Consider the following 21,477-nt stretch of genomic DNA (forward strand, 5'->3'; position numbering starts at 1 on the left):
ATCATCCATTGCATTAATAACATAATTTTAATACAAGTGTGTTCTGTCAATATATAATAGACACTAAGTATAAATCAAAATGAAAGATGAGTCTTGAACGAGCACCATCTTCTCTGAACCTTGCATCGGTACCTATCTATGGTTGACCTGATGATACAAGTTATTTTGAAAGAGAGTATCAGCTTTAAAGCTGGTGAGATCATAAGTATTTTAGTGTCTTAATTTGTATGTAAGTATCTGTATGTATATGAAATGTAAGTATTTAAAATGTATATGAAGTGTAAGTATAAAAATGTTTTGTATGATCCTAGGAAGCCCTATGTTTCCTACTAATTGTATCCTTCTACCAAGGCATCTAGTGTCTGTATATGTGGCTCTTGTAAGAGTGTGTATTTTCCCAATTCTGACTATCATTAACCAAAAATATAGTTTCTACATTACCATGCGTCGTGTGAATGTTCACGAAGTGAATGTAATGGGAAAATGAAATAGTACTATGGTGTAGTGTCGAACTACAACCGTACTAATTACCTTAAGTCTATGGTAATTCTTCTAAGTACTGTAGTATTTGTAATAAATGACTACTTATGTACTCCTATTGCCTTATTTGAGGGATAAGGTATAATGTGATGGCTAGACGCTCCCCTGTCAAAGGGATTTTGGGACCTTTACACGACCCCTGCGTATATGCAAGCCGTGAACATCCACATTACTATAATCATGTATACCCGATATAACTATCACAATGCGTTGTGATTCATCGGTATAGTTAGATCCTGAACTTTTTCTATGCTATAGCACCTAGTGATGTCTGTCCTATTATCGTATATGTAACCGTACTCATGTAAGCGTAATCATGTAAACATATCTATGTAATAGTATAATAATGTACTGTAATGTTCTACGTGTGCTAGCTGTAATGTGTGTTCTCTCTCTATCTAGCATGTATAGTAATGTACTGTAATGTTCTACGTGTGCTAGCTGTAATGTGTGTTCTCTCTCTATCTAGTATGTATAGTAATGTATTTTAATGTTCTACGTGTGCTAGCTGTAATGTGTGTTCTCTCTCTATCTAGCATGTATAGTAATGTACTGTGTGTACTAGCTGTAATGTATGTTCTCTCTATCTAGCAAGTATTGACTCATGAATGAACTGACTCATTGTATGATATCGTGTTCTAGTAATAGTTCTAGTATTTTCCTAAACTACCCATATGATAGCTTACTAGTAATTTAACTGGTACGTATGAACATGGGAATATACCCTTGCTACCCAAGGGTATTGAACTGAACTGGAAGAACCTTTATGACTATATATGTACACATGATATATAACTAATATTTAAAGGACCTTCGGACGGATATCCGATATCCCACCAGACCACATCTCAAGCACGAAAAGGAAATAGGGTGAATAGCCTTCCTAAGTCTTTTAAACATTTCTTATATAACTATACATATATAGGCATGCAATTTATAATATAAAAGCATAAAATAAGTTTTGTAAAACCTTTGAACATAATTATTATCTAAGAAAAGATTGACTTGATGTCAATCTATAAAACGGGTTGAAAGCATGGGTTTGATAAAACAGTTTAAGTATAAAGAAACATTTGTTTGAAACACAATTGTAAATGAGTTTGAAATGAAACATACAGAGTAAAATGTATAGTTTAATAAGGAGTTTTAAACATATAAAGTGTTTATGAAAAACATTTGAAGGAAACTGTTGGGTAAAACGGCTAATAAGTAGCCAATCATTTGAATGTTGCTTATTAATCACATGTGATTGATATAATAAGTAGCATGATTCTACTTGTATCCCCCCCCCCCCAAAGTATTTAAAAACATTTAAAAGGTTGATTAAGGGGTATGAACTCACTTGTTGCGAGTGGATCGGAAGGAAGTGTCGGATAAGTGCTTGGTGTCAAGTGAAGACTTAGACACGCACAAAGATCCTAATTACATATGAGGACATATGTATATAAACAATTAGTCTTTAAACAACTAATAAAAAAGTCAAGACACTCTAGGACCTGACAAGCACTTTGTATAAGTGTTATAAGTGCTAAGGAGTGCATCTAAGTGTTGTAGGGAAAGGCTAGTGTGTTTGGGGTTCAAGGAACACTCCTAAAATGAGTTTACTACCTAAAGACCAACACCCCTTGAGTTTACGGTCGTAAACTCTTGATTTTATGGTTGTAAACTCCTAACCTTTTGACCTTTTGTTGTTTTGAAGTCTTCTAAGCTATTCCAAACATTCCTACTTCATGTTTAAGCCTTAGGAAGTGTTATGTGGCATCAAAACACTCCTAAATGGAGTTTACGGTCTAAGGACCATTTCTCCATGAGTTTACTACCTTAAACCCATAAGTTTGGTATTTTGGGGGTTTTCAAGTCCTTAGCTCAATCATGGCACTAGTCTAGGTTAGATTTAGACATAAGGAACAACCATGGGACTTTTATGGGACATTTAAACACCTTTTGGGGTGTTTACGGTTTTGGGAGATCCCCAAACCGTAAACACATATAAATGGTTGCTTTCTTGTTCTTTTAGGTGATATACACATCAAGGATGGATCTAGACAAGTCCCTAAGGCATTGTGAAGCATCTAGACACCCTAAAGCACCCTAAGGCACTAAATTTGGTGTTTACAGTTTTGGGAGCCTCCCAAAACCGTGAACACCTTGTTCTTGGTGTTCTTGGGACTTTTCTTTGATATAAACATGTATAGCAAGCTTTAAATGACTCTAGGATAGAAGTACTTACATTGTGGAAGCTTGAAATGAACTTAAAGTCCAAGAACACTAGTGTGTGTTCTTGGTGTTCTTGGAAAAACTAGTCAAAACACATAAAATGGATGGATTAAAGGATGTACAATCACTAGATTAAGTGATATACTAACTTGAAAGGGATAGAAACACTTACTAGATTGAAGATATTTGAACAAAACTTGGATGATACTTGAGACGATTTTTAGAGTTTACTCTTTTGGTAAATGGGGAGTAAACACAAAATGACTATTTTTTGGGGAGTAAACTCATGCTTAAGGCATGAGTTTACGTTTTTGGATGATTTTTCGACCCAAACATAAAAGTTTGGTCGTGAACTTCTAAGACACTAGGTGTTTGCGGTTTTTAAATTTCAAAACCCGAGACGGCACTTTCTTTCACCCGTTCGTTTAAAGATTAATTATTAAAATAATCAAATGAACTTATTTTTCCCAAAAACAAGTAAAAGTGAACTTGACTTATAATATGAAGTGATTGACTTTTAGGGTTTGACCGAATGAAAATTCCGGGTTGTCACAACAATGGAACAATCAACGCCTTGGATTAGTGTTCACGGCCAAACTAAGTGAGTTTGGGCCGTGAACTCCCTTAGGGACGAAATATCATTGGCTTAAATAGGAGTTTACTCCCCAAACTCTCCATTTTCCAACTTCCACCCTCAAGTTTACTCCCTATTCTCTTTCCACTATCATCCCGTCTTTCACCCGATCTCCCAAAAATGTAAGTGTTTCTCAACTTGATTTGTTGTTATAACATAACACCTAGTGTTTATACATCATTTCATCCATTCAATTTTGTGTTTTACTTAGATCTTCAAAATACCAAGAACACACACTAGTGTTCTTGGACCTTAAACACCAAATCAAGCTTCTATCTTGTAAGTACACTTGCCCTAGCTTCTTGGGTGCTTAATATGAACTTGATAACACTTGAAAATCATCAAATAACTCAAGAACAAAGGAGTTTACGTCCAAGGATGTTCTGGGGCCGTAAACCCCTTTTTAAGTGGTAAAATGGACATTAGTCTCTTCCTAAGCCTTGGATGCCAACCTTGAACCTTCCTAGAAGTGTTTAAGACCTTAAACAACAATCAAAACATGTCCCTAAGAGAGTTTACAGCCGTGAACACATAAGAATATGGTCATTTGGCCGTAAACTCCACAAGGTGGTCTTATTATGCCCCTAATGCTTTCCTAAGGATTGGACTTGATCATTTGATGCCCAATCATGACTTGTAAGACCTCAAAACACAATTTGGAACTTAGTACCATGAGTTTACGGCCCTAAACTCATGGGGAAATGGTCATGGGCCGTAAACTCCATAAAGGGGTGGTTCATGGGCCATAAACTCCAATGTCATGTCATACAACCCTTAGGTGCAACCCTTTGGTACCTATTGTTGGATTAATGTCTAAGTCCATAACTATATTTGGTATGTACTTGACCCGACCCGGCATGGTCCATTTGGGTTGCACTTCACCGACACAATTTATATGGATAATCTTTTGAGAATAGTATGTTTATGATTAATATTAATATGTTATAAGTTCTAATATATTAATATGGAATCATATTATTTAATTAGTATTGATCAAGAATTAATTCATAATTAATTAAGTGATCAAAAGGAACTAATTAAATATGGACTCTTATATATATGGAATGGGCCAAGTTCATTTAGGTTGGGCTAAGCTTTCATGGATAGTCCATGGAGTGTTTAACCCATGGATCCTAGGAAATGAAAGGTCATGGGTATTAGGGTTTAACCCTAATCCTCCATACTATATAAAGATGTCTTTGGTTGGTGAAATTGGCACTAGTGTGGATACACTAAAGAAGGGCTAGCCAATTTCACTAGAGAGAACCAAGTAATCATATTCTCTAAAGTATTCCAAGGTGTCTTGGTGATTTGTGATTCCACTTGAGGCTTCCACACTATTGGGGCTAAGCTCTTAAAGCTTGAAGACATCAAGCTACATCAAGAGGTATGTATTCTATCTTGTTACATTCATAGTTTTTGTATGCTAGATTAGGATAATACCTTGGATGTTCTTATTTGCATGTATAATAGAGAAAACATAGATCCAAGGTATTTAGGGTTGCATGTACACTTAGGAAGTGTTAGAATGCTCAAAACCCAACACCTATAGCACTTGAATCAAAGTGTTTCCATGACCTAGGGTGTCTTAACTTGATTAATTAGTTATTAATTGACTAATTAGTGTAGGGTCTGGAAAGTGTTGCGTCTTGGGCTCGCTATTTAGTCCATTTAGTCTCTGGATTGGGCCTGTCCATCCGTGAGTTTTATCTAGGGTTTTGTATTTATAGGTGCTTGCATGCATCCTAGTACGTATGAGTTTGGAAGACAATTACTCTAAAAGAATTATTTGTTATTGTTTGTAACCCTAACAGCCTATACAACGGAAGTTCTTTATCGAGCTCTGCTGAGGCTTGAAGCTATTGAATCATTCGACATATTTTGATTCATTCTTGTGTTTTATATTGTTGTTTATCGTTTTTGTGATTAACCTGTAAGAAGATCTAAACGATCAAAGAGTTTCTCAACTCATCAATTGGTATCAGAGCAGGAGACTGTGTAATTCATACACATCTCTTCTGTGAAAGAAGTAATTAGGGTTAATTCCGCATTTACTGATATTTATTGAGCCGTCACTCCATAATTGACGTATCTCAGTAATTATTCATCTTGCCATAATATTAAGTATTACAAGTCTGATCTTACAACAGGTTAAACGATCAAGTATGGACGATTCTCAATCCAATCCCATCAACATCTCAAATAGTATAGGATCTACAACCAAGATTCCAATTCTCTACACTCAAGATTACGAGGTTTGGATGCATCACTTTGAAGACTACGTCATTGGATCTGAAGATAATGGGTATTTGATATGGGAAGCTATTGTGTCTGGACCATTTGCTCATTCAGGAACATCCAGAATTATTAAAACTCAAAAGGAGTATAATGATTTGTTAAAAGATGTGAAAGATGTTGCTCAGGACGAAAAGGAGAAGTTTCAGTGCAACATCAAGGCATTGAGACTGATTCGATTCGCTCTTCAATCTGACACGTTTAGATTGGTTAGTTCCTGTAGTACTGCTAAAGAAATCTGGGATCGGCTGCGAGAGCTGTACTCTACAGATGAAGATCTGGAGCACTTAATTCAGACCTTACTTTTGTCTGAATTTGGAGAGTTCAAGCAAAAGCCAGAGGAGTTAGTTACACAAACATTCGATCGGTTCAATCATCTTCTCAGTAAGATGATCAAACATGACATTGAAAGAAAGCTGATCGAACAAAAGGTTACCTTTTTAAATGGTCTAAGATCTGAATGGCGGGCGATCGTATCAACAGTTAAAGCACATGAACAATTTAAATCTTATTCACTGGCGAAACTAGTGGGAATTCTGAAATCCCAGGAAAAGACGGTGTTGCAAGAAAAGAGTGTGGTCTCAAACTTGGGGTCTTTGGCCCTTCTGTCTAAAGGTAAGAATGCAGTAGAAGACGAAGATCTGAACCTGGGGGACTACGATCTAACTTCAGAAGATTATGCTATGATGGTGTCCAATCCCAAAAGGTTCATCAAGAAGAAGTTTCCTACCAATAAGAACCGAAATTGGTAGGGAAGCTACAGTTCTGAAAAAGTGAAGGAGGAGCCGAAGACTGAAGAACCAAAGAAAGAGGCGAAAGTGGAAGTTGATTCTGGTGTCAGCTGTTATTATTGTGGAGGAAAGAATCATTACGCCAAAGATTGTGTTTTGAAGAAAATGACAGAGAAAGATGAGGAGAAATATGAAGAGGCAATTCTAATGAAAAAGCTGGAGGAGATTAAAAGGAAGAAAGCTGCTACTAATCCCTCTATGAATGCTCTTATTGTGCAGGGTTCAGCAGAAGATGACGAGTTCGGTGGCGTACAGGTGTGGTCGACCGACTCAGAAGATGATGAGGTGAGAAAGCCTTCTCATGGAAAGGCTTATGTCGCAAAAGGTGGTGAAACCAGTGGAAGATGTCTGATGGTGACCGATGTATCTCAGATGAGGGGATACAATACTGATGGTGGAAATGAAGAGGCCAAGGAGCGAGAGGACTTGTGCTTTACAGCAAAACCTCTTAGTGTGCAGATCAGTGAACTTGATGAAGTGATCAAGAAGGTACAATCTGTTTTTGTCTCATTTAAAATTCCACAAAAATCATATGAAAAGGAATTAAATAACTTGAATTCAAGACTCTCAAATCTAGATAGTTGTTTAACTCAAACACGGGTCACAAATTCTAATCTGACTGACCAAATAAGCAGGGTGTCATCCAAGAGTGAGGAGCGAAGGACGTGGATTGAGCAGAAGGAGTTGGAGCTAATTAAGTCTAGGGATGAAAACATTTATTTGCAAAGAGACAATTTGAAATTGTTAAAACAAAGGAATGTTTTTTGTTTGATCGCTAAAAGGCTTTATGCTAACATTACTCAACTGCATCTAAATTGTGAAATAGGGCAGAAGATACATCGCATGATTCTACCCTTCCTTGAGTTTAAGGAGGATGAAATCGATGCCGAAGCATACAACTGTGAAAGTGTTGTATCTTCCGATGATGTTAATCCTACTTATGTGTATGGTCTGGACAAAATAGAATCTTTTATAAAGTCCAAAGACCATAAGGACATGCTTAAAAATCTTTTGGATGAAAACGATAAGCTGAAACTCAGGACCGAAACCATACAAAAATTCGACTCATTGAGTACCAATTTAAGTTCAGAAAACAAAATTGTTGTTGAAAACGCATCTGAATTTAATGAGGACGATGATATGAGTGAAATTTCTGTAGAGGTTGAAGTTGACTGTTCTGAGTTTGTCAAGAGCGAACCCGAAAACCACAAAAACCTGATTTCTGAAAATTCTGTGGAATTCGCTCGTTTGTCCAAAACTAAGTCCTCAGCCCTTAAAGAAAAAGTCGTCGTGTTTCAGAAGGTTAGAACTACTCCCAATTAGGTGTATAAGGTCACATGAGTAACCGAACATCAAACAGCCGAACTCACTGCCATAGTGAACGAAGATAATGCAGATGGTTGTGATGAATTTTTCTGGTCAGCACCCATAGACAATGCAGGCGAAACGGTTGGTCTGTCGGAGCGAACATCCTGGAAGACCAAAGGTAGATATGTGCCTGAACCGCTGAATAAACCTACCAACTTCGACGTACCAAGTACAAGTGGCACAAAAGAAATTCCTCTAGAAGAAGTCATCTCCACAAGCGAAACCTCATCTATGAAGAGTGAACCGGTTGCCAAGAAGCTGAAACAAAAAGCTAATATCCACAGACAACCGAAACATGTGAAAAATCAAAAGCAGCAGAGAAATCTTAGATACAAGAAAAATCTCTCAGAGCGAAAGCAGTTTTGGCGCTCTCAAAATCCTCACTACTCTTACCATGATAAAGATTCTAAGTCAGAGAGAAAGACTTTCGGGCCACACGAAGAACAGAACCGAAAGGATAGGTTCGGTCCCGAAAGCAATAGCAACCGAAAAGCTAGTTTCGGTCCGCCAAGTAATAACAGGCAAATACCTGATTTCAGTCCATCAAGCTTTTATAATAAAAGACCAAGTTTTAGACCACCAGCCAACAACAACCAAAAATCCAACTTCGGTTCGTCATCAAGCGGCTACCGAAGGTCCAGGTTCGGTCCCTCCAATGACCACAAACGAAAGGGTCATTTTGAATCCCAAGTCATGAAAGACTCTCATTCTAATTTCTTTTCCTCTAATTCTTCTTGTTCTCAATCTTCTTCAAAATCATCAACGATCTTGAAAGGAAAAAGGAAGATTTCCTCAGCCAAGGAAGACCGAAAGCAATCTAAAGTCCATACCCCAGAATCTGAATCCAAAACACCTACAACTAATTCTAACAAAATCAAAGTGTTTACTATTAACATAAAAGATGAAACAACCTTAATAAAACGAACATATCTTGTTGATGTTTCTCTTACTATTCCTGTTCCTGTGAAAGGCTCACGTGGACCCAAGAAACTTTGGGTTCCTAAATCTGCTTAATTTTTGTAGGTTATTAGTGACGAGTAGTTTGACGAAGAATGGTATATTGACAGTGGCTGCTCACGTCACATGACAGGAAGGAAGGAAGAGCTAAGGGAGTTTCGATCGCTTCAAAATGGTGGCAATGTCAAGTTTGGTAACAACTCCTATGGAACAATAAAGGGTTATGGGATGATAACCAATGGAGACTTCACAATAAGAAAGGTGGCATACGTAGAAGGATTGCAGCATAAACTCATCAGTGTATCTCAACTGGTTGGAGGTACCGGTCTCAAAGTTTCATTCGACGACGAAGGCTTAGAAATTATAGAGAAGAAATCCAACAAGGTCATTCTCAAATCAGATCGAAAAGGCGAAATGTTTCCTCTAAATCTCAGACCGATCAAAGGGAATCCAGCCATATGTCTCATGTCCAAAGCTCATTCAGACGAAAGTTGGTTGTGGCACCGAAGGCTCTCTCATCTCAACTTCAAAGACATCAACAAGCTTGTCACCGGAGGTCATGTTCGGGGTCTTCCATTACTCAAGTTTAATCGAGAACACTTGTGTGCTGCATGCGAAATGGGGAAACAAAGTCGTCAAAGTCACCCATCAATTATAAACACAAAAGTTGTTGAACCACTTGAGTTGCTTCACATCGACTTGTGTGGTCCGTCATCAATCGAGAGCATTAGCGGTAGCAAGTATATTCTTGTTATTGTTGATGATTTCTCGCGTTTTACATGGTTATTATTTATGAAGCACAAATCTGAGGCCACTCCAAAGCTAAAGATGTTTATCAAGCAGGTTGAAGTGCAACTGAGAAAAGTCGTTCGAAACATTAGGAGCGACAATGGACTGGAATTCAAGAACAAAGAATTCGAAGACTTCTTGGCAGAAAAAGGAACCAGTCATAACTTCTCAGCCCCTTATACGCCTCAACAAAATGGTATTGTCGAAAGGCGAAACCGATCCTTGTGTGAGGCGGCCCGAACTATGCTAAGTTTTGCTTCTCTTCCCTTATATTTCTGGCTGATGCTATTGCTGCAACATGTTTTATGCAGAATAGGTCTTATCTCAACAAGCGTTTCTCTCTTACTTCTTATGAGATCATCAATAACAGGAAGCCGAATGTGAAATTCTTCAACGTATTTGGTTCAAGGTGCTTTATCTTCAACTCCAAAGAACATCGTAACAAGTTTGATGTTAAAGCTGACGAAGGAATTTTTCTGGGATATTCTCTTACTTCAAAGGCATACAGGGTTTTAAATAAGCGTTCTAGAAAGATTGAAGAAACTTATTATGTAACGTTCGATGATAATTTCGTCAAGAAACTAAAGACTACTGAAGAGGCAATTGGAGAGATTTTCTCTCAAACAGGTCAAGTCACAGGCACGATTGCTAATCTATTTGATCTGTTCGTAGACTTATTCGATGAACCAGAGAAATTCACTCTCTTGGAAGCCAAGGCGGCAGACAAAAAAATCGACCGTCTGAAGCAGATTGTCGAAGATACAGCCAAACAAATGGGAGAAGGAGAACCAGTTCGAAATGAACCTCCTCAGCACGGCACTTCAGTTGAGGGGGAGAATCAATTCTCTTCAAATCAACCAGACTCACAGTTTCAAGGGGAGAATTCAATCCCTATAGCACCCGAAAGCCCGGCTACACCCGAAAGTCCTGTAACACCCGAAAGCCCGGATACACCCGAAATTCCTCTAGCACCCGAAAGCCCGGCTACACCTAAAAGTTCAGTAGCACCCGGAGGTCCAAATCAACCTGAAGATCCAATTGATTCATCATCTGTCGAGGGGGAGAATTCTGATATGTTATATGATGACGATATTCAATCTGAGTTGGAAGAAATGGTCAACGCTGAATTGGATCCATCCTATGATCCAAACTTTCCTCCGCTCACCAAATGGACAAGAGATCATCCTGTATCTCAGATAGTGGGTAATGTATCTGAAAAGGTCCTAACCCGATCTCAAGTGAAGGCAAAGCAAACCCCCCCTATTCTCCAAAGTAGAGTTCTGCGTGTATAATTCCTTCGTATCCAAAGTTGAGCCAAAGACCGTTAATATTGATCTTGATCATTCTGATTGGGTCCAAGCAATGCAAGATGAACTCAATGAGTTTGAAAGAAATAAGGTCTGGCGTCTCATTCCAACCCCAAAAGATGCCTCAGTCGTTGGTCTCAAATGGGTATTCAGAAATAAAATGGATAAGGAGGGAAATGTAATTCGTAATAAAGCTCGTCTTGTGGTAAAAGGATACTGCCAGGAAGAAGGAATTGATTATGAAGAAACATTTGCTCCGGTAGCAAGGCTGGAATCTGTTCGAATATTTCTTGCCTATGCTGCACACAAGAACTTCGAGGTCTACCAAATGGATGTGAAATGCGCCTTTCTGAATGGAGAACTTGAAGAAACGGTTTACGTGGAGCAACCTCCTGGTTTTGTGAAGGAAAAGCATTTAAATCACTGCTACATTCTAGACAAGGCAGTTTATGGTATGAAACAAGCGCCTAGGGCATGGTATGAAACACTAACTAAGTTCTTAAAGATGTCTAAATTCAAACAAGGTTCGGTTGACCCAACCTTCTTTCGTAAAAAGGAAGGTAACCACCTTATGATAGTTCAAATCTATGTCGATGATATCATCTTTGGCTCAACGAATCCTAGCTTAACAACTGAATTCAGAAAGCTGATGGAGACTAAATTCGAAATGAGCTCAATGGGTCCGATTAACTTTTTCCTTGGTTTAAACATTAGACAGGGACCTGAAGGCATCTTTATCAACCAGGAAGCATATACCAAGACTCTTCTTGCTAAATTTGGCATGATGGGAGATACAAAGGTCAAAGTTCCAATGGCATTCGGCACCAAGCTCACACCATCCTTGGAAAAACCGGCAGTCGATATAACGTTATATCGCCAAATGATTGGTTCCCTGATGTACCTCACAGCTAGCAGGCCTGATATAATGTTTTCTGTGTGTTACTGTGCTAGGTTTCAGGCGAATCCTCGTGAACCACACATGCTAGTAGTGAAAAACATACTCCGATATCTGAAGCGAACCACCTCTCTCGGTCTCTGGTATCCCTCAAACTCAGGTTTCTTTGTTCAAGCCTACTTAGATGCAGACCTTGGAGGATGTGGTTTAGACAGGAAAATCACCACAGGAGGATGTCAATTCCTCGACGGGAAGTTAGTGAGCTGGCAATCTAAGAAACAAACATGTGTTTCACTGTCCACAGCCGAAGCAGAATATATTGCAGCCGCTTCTTGCACATCTCAAGTGATTTGGATCCACAACTCCGGGATTATGGACTCAATATGAAAAAGATCCCACTATATTGTGACTCAGAAAGTGCAATTAGGATCTGTCATAACCCAGTGCAACATTCCAAAACCAAACATATTGCATTGAGGTATCACTTCATTAAAGATCACGTAGAAGACGGAAACGTAGAGATTCATTTTGTTCGAACTACTGATCAACTGACTGACATCTTCACCAAAGCTCTTCCAGAAGCAAGTTTTAATAAAATTCTACAAGGACTAGGTATGATGGAATCGGAGTCAGTACCAAAAACTACTTCTCAAAACTAAAAGTTGGAAGCCAAATGAACCGAACGTTCGGGTTCGGTTCACGTGAGTGCCGAAATCAGCCGAGCGCTCGGGTTCGGTCCTATTCACCTATCTTCGCTTATCACTTAACGGTAGTTTCTTTGGTTGTAAATTTTTTTTGTACCCTTATTTCTCAACTGTGTCTCTCTTATTTTTAAGTTTTTTTTGGAGTCTTTTTCTTTTTCAAATTATTTTTGCAACCGAAATGAACCAAACGTTCGGTCTATTTCGGGTTCGGTTCCAAATTTTTTTGTTTGTTTTATTTTTGTTTCTCTTTAAAAACTCCAAAAATATTTTTTGTTTTGTTCGTTAATTTTTTGTTTTGTTCATTAATTTTTTTTATTTGTTATTTATTTTCTTTTATTTGTGGTTAATCAATGGGGCAGGTATTGTTCTCACATCTTTTAATAGTTAAGTGTCCCTAGAAGCATGCTGTTGTATGTTGTCCAAAGCCTCACCTGATTCTGAATAATAGCCTTACTGACTTGGTATATACAAACCTTGTCTTCCCAATTAGGCTTTTATATTTATTCTAATCATGAGCTACCTTACTCTCTTCTCAAATGAGATCAGAGTTTTCTGTTTGGTCCTTATTTTAACAGCAGAGGTACTTCGGTTTCTTTACACCATCTTCAATATTTCTCTCCATCCTATTCGCTTCATACACGTAACGCTTGAGACTCTCAACATTACCACTGAGGTTTATGGTTACACAATTTCTGTGTTTATGATCTTAGCTTCGTGCCACTACATGCTAAGTGAAACCCACAATTCAATACCTACTATGCATTGACGGTGAACAATTTAATTTGCTCTAGTTTTCACTAATGAATTAACGAATTCACCCATGGGGCTGTACCTTGAAATCTCTAAATTTTCTTTTTATGTGATTCTTATGAAATTGTTATTTCCCATAATATTTCTTCCCATAGAATCCAGTTTCAATTTTTTTGAGATTTCACCTAGAAGTATTTTCAACATGCCACTTAAATTCTCTTCACACCTACTTGTTCAACAGACTACATTGGTCTCACAAGTACTTCAGTCGATTTTTGTCTTATGTCAAGATCAGGAATTCCGCACTGAAGCGAAAGCCACCCAAATTAGCCTTATTAAAAGATGCCTTTCAACACTTCTTAATAAGTGTCTGATCGTAATTCAACGGGAAAGCAAACAAACACTTTAAGGTCTTTCTTGACTTTGAAGGAAGAGATTCGTGCCCGGGATCTATTGTTTCGTGTCTTTACTGACATCACAATTTCCCACATATGTATTGCTTTATTTCTTTTCTTTTACACTCTATGCACGGAAATCTTTTTGATTTTCCATAATTCTGGTTTCATTACTTACAAGCAATTTTTGGCTATGGGATTTAAGGTTATAAAAGAGATGTGGCTCACAATGTTACACGTGGTTATTTTGCTCTATGATGACAGCTCACTCTAAATGGATAAGTTGCTGACTCAGCCGAAAGTCTAATCACTTCAATATTTCAAACGACACTTGATGGGAAGGCGTGTGAAGCGGAACCGTTTTTGACATTTCAAACGGCGCCTGATGGGAAGGTGTGTGAAACGGGACAGTTTTTCTCTCTCCTGCGTAATCATCGGGGCTCTAAACTGTCACGCGTCAATCACCTAAGGAAACTCTTCGCATTTCCCTTGAAGATTTGGGAACATATTTTTCTCTCTTTTCTCACCACGGTATAAAAGGTACTTTCCACACTACGAAGATAATCGTCTCTGATTCCTCTAAATTTCAGTTTATTGGATCAATCCCTGAGTCAATGTATGGGGATCTTCCAAGCGACAGCCGGATTATCAGAACTTACAAGGAGTTTCGTCGCTCTGGTCCCAGAGAGCTCACTCCTGACATGATTCAGTCAATCCATGATGCTGATAGGCCTGCTCCCAGGGGAAAGAAGAATGACAAGGGAAAAGACAAGAAGGTTGTCAAAGGAGCGAAAGGTCATTCTCCGAAGAAACGCAAACCCTCCAAAGCCGCTCAATCTCTTCCACCAAAGAAGAGGAAGACTCAACCTAGGCGAAAGCTTATTCTTGCCTCCTCCTCCAGTGAATCTGAGGAAGAGAGTTCAGACTCTGAAGAGTCCCTACGTGGTAACACTCCTCCACATTCGCCTACCCCTGAGGTACATGTTTCCACTAGACCTGTCTCTCCTCCTCCAATCTCCATCTCTATTTCCATTCCCCCATAACCTCCACTACTCAAATACCACCCACCTCTATCCCTGTACCACCTCCCATTTTTACTGAAGCTACCACAACAACCACCGCTGGAGTTAGAACCAACGTATCTGATACGGGGGCTCCTACTTCAGCACCCGAACCCACTCCCGCTACCGAACATACATCCATACCCGAACCCACTTCCACAATCGAGCCTCCACCCTCACCCTCTCCCTCATCTCTTGCTCACTCAGCAGATAATGAAGAACCATTTCTTGGAGGAGAGAACATGACGTTTGACTCGGTCTATTATAGTCCATATCAAATGCAAAGCGATGACGATGATGATGCTCCAGTCACCAAGAAGCATCTCAAGGAGCTTCATGAGAAAATCAATTCTCTTATTGCTTCCTCCTCTACTTCCTCTCGATCTACTATCCCAGAGGCTACTATTCAGGGGCTTGTTGATACGCTTACTAAGGCTCATGAAGCCTCTATCAACTCTGCCACTGCCGCTATTGACGCCTCTACCAAGGCGTGTGCTGCTGCGACCGAAAAAGTCGAAAAACTATTTGTTGACGCTACTTCTATTTTGCAGTCTTTACAGGGGACTGCTGACTCCAACGCAGAGAGGCTTGACTCTCTTGTCAGCAAGCTGGCCACCTCAATTGCCTCCGAACTACAGTCATTTGCCAGTCTTCGTCAATCTCTCAGTGAAGACAACAAATCGTTTCAAGAGACTGTTGAGGAGCGCCTGAATAAGTTGCATGAAGACCTCGCTTCAGAGAACTCCGTGATGGATGCTCTCGCTCGCAAGACCACTGCTCTCAAGGTCAAGAGTCTTCATCTTTTCCATTCTCAAAAGGAAGTTGAATCTCTTCTATCGGAGCGTGCGGTTATTTCATCGTGTGTTTCGGATGTCCACACCGCTCTTTCCAACATCCTTGAAGCACATGATCCGATCCTGAATTACTCCGTGCGACGCACTCTAGCAGACAAGCTTGCTCCTGCCCTTGCTCTTTTAAGCAAAATTGAAGGGCTCCTTGAGTTCGTGTCCTATCCGAAACAAGGGGAGAAGATGTGTCTCAGTCCCAACCGCCTCCCACTTCTACAGCAACTAAAGCAACCGAACCTCCTCCAGCAGGTCAAGCCTCAGGTTCGGGTGTCAAAGACAAAGGAAAGAAGATTGCTGAAGACAGTGATGATGATGATAAAGAGACTATCGCAAGATAAAGATACTGACATGAGCACTCGCGTTGCAAGAGAGTTTGAGGCGAACGAACGAAAAATGAAGGAGGCTCATGAACTTCTTGAGATTAGGAAAACTCTTTTTCCTCCGTGGACTCTTGAGAAGCTTTTAAAAGAGGCTATTGAAACTTCCAGCATCCTGTGGCTTGAACCGGTGATTTCATTGGATCGAATCAATTCTGTCGATTCTCAGTTCGACATGCCACTGACCCGAAAATCCTTCATCTTCCATGCTTTTGATAACGTTGCTGATGTCCCTCATCCTCATCCAAAGTTTGATAGGGAACTTGTCGAATTCTATCTGAAGTCTGGTCAACCACAGTATCAGACTTGGAGCGCTCAGAAAATCATCAACGTTCGGGTCCTCAAGCCGTTTCGTGAGGGGAACTTCACGAACGTTCGGTTCAAAGTGCTGAGGGGTTCTGCTAAAATCGAACACGCGATATCACTTGTTGATCTTCCCAACCTGAATCCACATGACTGGATTATTTTGCACAACATCCTCCTCACCAATGAAGCTGAGTATGGTCCAATTATTGATCACTTCATAAGGATGCTCGTATGCTACATTATGGAGGTTGTCAAGATGGATCAAGAGATCGCTAGCATCTTCAAGAAAAAACCTACTATTTCTCCTGTCGGCTCTGCTAGTGATTTGAACATGATGCAGATGGGAAGAATTGACCCGAAGCGGAATTATGTCATGTTTACATGGAACGAAGGCCAAAAATGCTTGTTCGCTCTGGCAGATAAACACCTTTACACCACTGCATGCTTGGAACATGTTTTGGGAATCATTCATCGATGCAAGCATAATTCAGCAGACAACAAGAAGTACTTTGATGACATGATTCAGTGGTACATTCGCTTCAGACAGACCATCCTCACTCTCATCCCACGTCTGTTTGATACCACTAAGAAAGTTCCTGCAGCTGGACCCAGCAAGCCGAAGTCATAGTCTCGCTCCAATTGACGTAAAGGGGGAGATTGTAGGGTCTGGAAAGTGCTGCGTCTTGGGCTCGCTATTTAGTCCATTTAGTCTCCGGATTGGGCCTGTCCATCCGTGAGTTTTATCTAGGGTTTTGTATTTATAGGTGCTTGCATGCATCCTAGTACGTATGAGTTTGGAAGACAGTTACTCTAAAAGAATTATTTGTTATTGTTTGTAACCCTAACAGCCTATACAACGGAAGTTCTTTATCGAGCTCTGCCGAGGCTTGAAGCTATTGAATCATTCGACATATTTTGATTCATTCTTGTGTTTTATATTGATGTTTATCGTTTTTGTGATTAACTTGTTAGAAGATCTACACGATCAAAGAGTTTCTCAACTCATCAATTAGATTACATATATGTTTATTATATGATAACTAGGACCATTATGTGTGTTCAAGTCCTCACTTGACACCTATCACCTTGTCCGACACTTCCGAACAAACCACTCACTGCAGGTGAGTTCATACCCCTTAATTAACCTTTTAAATGTTTTTAAATGTTTATAAATGCTTTATGGGGGGGGGGGGATACAAGTTGAATCATGTTTAGTTATTATATCAATCACATGTGATTAATAACTAGCCTGCAAATGGATTTACTATACGTTAACTGTTTTACCAAACAAATTTCTTCAAATGACTTTCTTAAACGTTTTTACATGTTTAAAACTCTTTATCAAACTGTCTTACATACTGTAAGTTTCCTTTCAAACTCTGTTACAAATGTGTTTTCAAACAAAGGTTTTCTTTATACTTAAACTGTCTTATCAAACAAAATACTTTCAAATCGTTTTATAAACTGACATCAAGTCATCGTTTCTTAGTATTAAACTTTTCAAAGGTTTTACAAAACTTATTTTATGCTTTTATATTGTAAAATGCATGCCTAGATATGTATAGTTATATAAATAATGTTTAAAGGACTTAGGACGACTAGCTCGCTTTATTTCCTTTTCCTCGTTGGGATGTGGTCTTAGGGCATCGGTTGCTCGTCCGAATGTCGTCTAAATATTAGTTATATATCATGTATACATATATAGGTATAAAGGTACCATTACTCAGTTCTGTACCTTTGGTTAGCAAAGGTATACTTCCGGTTATACTCATACATTACTAGTGACTATAATAGGCATAGTTAGGAGATACTACTTACCATTCCTAGTACAAGGAATCACACAAGAGTTAGTTCATTCATGAGTCTATACTAATACATTACATGTTACATGAATACGCTTACATGAATACGTTTACATAGATACGCTCACATAAATACGTTTACATAGATACGCTTACATAAATACTTTTACATAGATACGCTTACATAAATACGCTTACAATACACGATAATAGAACAGACATAACAAGGTGCTATAGCATAGAACAAGTTCAGAATCTAACTATACCAATAAATCACTAATACTTTGTGATAGTTATATTGGGTATACATGATCATAGTAATGTGGATGTTCACGGCTAGCAATCATGCATGGGTCGCGTTTGGTTCCCAAAATCTCTTGATAGGGAGCGTTTAGTATGGGATCTAGCCATCACATTATGCCTTAACCCTCAATTAAGGCAAATTAGTACAAAAATAGTCACTTATTACAAATACTATAGTACTTATACGACAATTACAAAAGGATAAAACTCTAGTTAATAAATTATTAATACCTTTACCATGTGTCATATTCACATAATCGATGAGGTAGATTACATAATAATAATAATGGTCGTACAGTCAGGTCTTGGTAGAAGGCTACTTTCAAAACAGTCGGGTCTTGGTAGAAGGCTACTTTCAAAACAGTCGGGTCTTGGTTTAAGGCTACTTTCAAAACAATCGGGTCTTGGTAAAAGGCTACTTTCAAAACAGTCGGGTCTTGGTAGAAGGCTACTTTCAAAACAATCGGGTCTTGGTAGAAGACTACTTTCAAAACATTTAGGTATTGGTAGAAGACTACTTTTTATACTAGTAGGAATCATAGGGATTTTCTAGGGTTTCAAACGTTTACAATTACTTACAAACATTTTCATACTTATACAAACTTTTCTCCAAATGTTACAAGTCTTTAGTTCATAGTTTTACAAATCAAAGACACATTAATACTTATGAATTCACCGGCTTTATTGCTGATACTCGCTTTCAAAATAACTTGTATTCTCAGGTCACAAATAGATAGGTACGACGACCAGGTTTTGTGAAGACGGAGCAGTCAAGACTCCTCTTTTATTTTGATTATTCATTATGTTGTCTTATACTATGAAAGAACACACTTGTAATTAAAATTATACTATTAATGCAATGGATGATGTTGTTGCTTGTTTACTACTTTACATTGTTGTGATACATTACATGACGTCCTCCGCCCTAGAACGTTTCCGACGTTCTTGTTTTGGGGGTGTGACAGATTGGTATCAGAGCATTGTTTATAGTGAATTAAGTATATCAAACCATAAAAGATATACTAACTATAAATACAATGGGATTAAAAATACTCTGACCAAGAGTTTATACTTTTAAATAATAAAATATTTAACAAAGTATACGTGTCTGCATTCATACTAAAATCCGTGTCACAATGACAAGAACAAAAGTATTACGATTGTTGAATATCACAGGTAAGCTCGGGGATGTATGGTCGGTCTTGGGAGTGGCATAGCCTGATCAACTATGCTATTCGAGGAGTGATTAACACATGCCCAAGAATGGTTGTGATGTGTCAACAATTCTAAAAACTTACCAACACTACTGCAATGAGAGCATTATAACAGAACCTAGGTCTAAAATACCATAAGGGTGTTTTGTGTTACTATAATTACTTACTTGAGAACTAAAAAGGATCTTCATTACTAAGTTGATAGTTGCTAAGTGGATACACTAAGGTTATATGTAACTAGGATGTTATAGACTTAAAATATGTGAAATTTTTACTTTACCCCGGTTCCTTGTGAATTTGGAGTTAAGGTCACTTATTTGAAGGCCTATCCTGTTTTGATTACATATGACTGGTATGCACTTTACAAATAGTGATGTAACTAATGAAGATTTTCTAATAATTATCTAGATAGTTCGTCTAATATTATTTCCTTACCCCAATTCTCACGTAGATAACATGGTTGGACTCCATCCCCACGGCAACCCGTACCTTCCGAATGGAGGCAATGCTGGATGGTTTGGAGAAGAACCCGAGAATGATCATCCAATCCATTTGAATGATCACCATGCTGAAGACCTTTCGGATGATGATAACTCCGAACCCGAGGTTGAGAACCTACCCCGGTAGCTCCCATTCCAAATCCTAACCCTCGTCCGGCTTTTCATGGTCCGACGCCTCCTTGGGTAGAATGCTTGGAAACATGGAGCGAAGATCAAGATCAGTCTATGCCGTTTAATGGAGACCGAAGCTTCTACAATGTAAACGAAGGGAGCTCAGCAGACAGAGTTCTACCAATCCTGATCCGTAGAGTTGCCTGAAACAAAATTCAGGGCAGGACGGCTCTCCAACGTATCGCAGAGGTTGATGCCAACGCAGGAATGCATACCATTCACACCAATCGCCTTGAACACACTCATGAGAGATTTGAGAGAAACTATGAAACCCTGCTACAAGCCCTAACTGAAACTCGAGCCGAAGTCATAGAGCTCCGAGTACGTCAGAGGATGTACGAAAGATACCTACATGATATGGAACGTCAACTAGCTGAACTAAGGGTTCACCATAGGGGTAACATCGCCAGTATGAGATATTTTACTTTCCTTCTTTGTTTTAAAGAACCGTGTTCCTGTCCATGTTCTGTGTAGCACTTTTCTATGTGACTACCTTGTACTGTAAGTACTTTTAGTTAGGTCTTTATACTGTCAAAGACTTTTCTACTCTAGATGTGATGTAAGACCTACTACAGGGTCAATTTTCCCGAACTTATTACATCTTAAACATTGATGATATTGGCAGTCGACTAACTTATGTGTCACTCTTTGTTCAAATACTCTCATCATACTTTCATTGGAGTCTATCTGAAACTTGCTTTACTCAAGTCTTTGGACTATAGTAATTTAACTCCGGAGACATTTCCAAGTCTCTTTCAGTGGTTGGATCATATTATCCACCAACCTATAGTACCTCGGCTTGAACGACAAACGTCTTGAGACCATTTGTGACAACCCAAAATTTATCCGGTCATTTTTAACCTCATCTTCCGTTAATAGAACCCGCTTTATTAAATTGTACGTTAACCTTTTGGATTAGGTTAATTAATTTGGGACTTTTATTATGTATTCATAAGGGTTGGAACAAATTAGAAACACCCTCAATATTCCCTTGAAAAAGTTTTAGTTTCAACCAAGTCGAATTATGACCATTTAATCGAGTGCGACCAAAAGCCCCGTTTAACGTCACTATCGGGTAGATTTCCACCGAGCCACCAACTCAAACCCCTATATAAGGGTGAGTAAACCTCATTTACACCCTTTTCACACTCTCTCCCTCTCTCTACAAGTTGCTTTCGATCCAAAAACGCCCATTTCGAGCTCCAAAATCGTAGGTAATCTATCCTAACTTGTTGTGTAGCTTATTTAACATG

This window comes from Lactuca sativa, chromosome 1 (assembly GCF_002870075.4).
Source record: "Lactuca sativa cultivar Salinas chromosome 1, Lsat_Salinas_v11, whole genome shotgun sequence".
Taxonomy (NCBI): domain Eukaryota; kingdom Viridiplantae; phylum Streptophyta; class Magnoliopsida; order Asterales; family Asteraceae; genus Lactuca; species Lactuca sativa.